This window comes from Aplysia californica, unplaced genomic scaffold (genome assembly GCF_000002075.1).
Source record: "Aplysia californica isolate F4 #8 unplaced genomic scaffold, AplCal3.0 scaffold00234, whole genome shotgun sequence".
NCBI classification, from domain to species: domain Eukaryota; kingdom Metazoa; phylum Mollusca; class Gastropoda; order Aplysiida; family Aplysiidae; genus Aplysia; species Aplysia californica.
The window spans coordinates 795,162-796,841 of NW_004797504.1; the positions used below are offsets into that span (position 1 = coordinate 795,162).

Sequence of the window (1,680 nt, forward strand, 5' to 3'; positions counted from 1 at the left end):
TAATAATAATTACATTAATAATAAACAGCATAATTTGTAAAGCGCATATCCCTGCTCGACAGCGAGCTCTATGCGCTATATTCTGTTATAGTATTAACCCAGTAGACATTCTCAGCTTTCTGGGAAGCATACAGTGCAAGCTGCTGATTAAGCGCTCAAATACCAACAAACTGACAAGATGTTTCACTGTCTATGGATGGATACCTATTCCCACCTGGGGGAAGAGAGGGAAATTCGTATAAAGTGCCCATTCAATGTGCACAACGTTGGGTTCTGACGGGATTCGAACCCACCTCCTTACGGTGGTGAATCTGAGAGCCAAACCTCAGCATTACAATAGCCATTTAGTGGTACAGTGGGGAAAGCAAATAAGACGTACTGAAAACAGAAGGAAAGAAAAGATATAGGAACTACAAATGGCTCCCATAAACCACCGGCAACTTGTTTGTATAAACTCTCGAGATATCTAGGCCATTCTCAGCATGAAGAGGTGAACTTTACGTCCAAAGAGATATATCGATAACTCTATCTCCTAAGTTGTGTGAAGGACGTATCGCAAAATGACTTCATCTCCGCCCTAGCGCTTTCGCCGCCCTCTCAATGTTCTCCCGATTTGGTTTACTTTGGACTTTAGGCATTTCGTCTAAAATCTGGAGATCGGCTTATGGAAACTTTGTGAAGCAAAAAGCTCCGCTGAACCTCTGAATACACAGCGCCACGAAGAAGGAGCACCTTCACTGCAACCCTGTCTTCAACAGAAAGGACCGTCTTTTCGGTTTTTCTCCAAAACCTATTAGAAGATCCATCGACGATTTGTAAAAGTGATGATTAAAGGTGTTCATTGACTCATTTCTTTCTATGAACTTGCCGAGGGAAAATGTTTGGGGTTTTTTTTCTTGTTTTTTAAAAGAATAATACTATTATCAAGGAAAAATCAGTAGGGAGTGTTCATTTTAAGTAGTAGTTTAATTTTAAATGCTTCACACACCCAATGACAAAATTAAGATAATGTAGGATGCGGGATGCTTTGATCCTGCCCTTCAAGGCTAACCCAGGCGGAGTGGAAAACAACATTGAGTTATTCAAACTGACGTCTTCTGTATGCAATAGCAATAAATGTTTGTGTAAGGTGAGTGACGCACGACATACTCATCAGATTTCCAGAAGTTTTAGTAAGCGCTTTCAACACAATTAGGTCATATTATAAGTGCTGACGTGCGCTCGTCTCCGAAACGGAAAGTCAGGGTTCGAGCCTCGGTTCGGACACGGATTTTTTTCGCCCCCTCCTGCCCACCCTGACTTCGAGTTGGGGAAGTAAAGGCGGCGCTGAAAGGAAATGGCCACCCTACCATAATAATTATGCCGAAGGCCCAGGAAGTTGTCTAACTAACAAGGCAATCCCCAATGTGCGTATCGGATGCGGGAACAGCTTTACTTTAAATGCTGAAGACTAGAGGTGTTACAAGACAGTAACTAACACAAAAAGGAGGAAAGATAAGAACGGCAAGGTAGACGTTTGATGGAAAAGAAGGAGCAAACGACACCAGAGCACCCGCCAACCACACGCACGTCATTAGTCTGTGCAACAGCTTGTCACGTCCCGGTCAGCGCATCGTGTGTCCGGCTAAGTTCCCACAGCCCCAGACCTGTTAGGATCGGGTGTCATGCACAGGGGGGGGG

The 1,680-nt window shown here is 43.9% G+C and overlaps 1 protein-coding gene across 1 annotated transcript in view; it reads right to left on the reverse strand.

Moving 5' to 3' along the window:
• The window catches only part of LOC101859939, a 58,434-nt gene that overhangs the window by 17,372 nt on the left and 39,382 nt on the right, over positions 1–1,680 (reverse strand). The gene's annotated exons all lie outside the window — the stretch shown is intronic.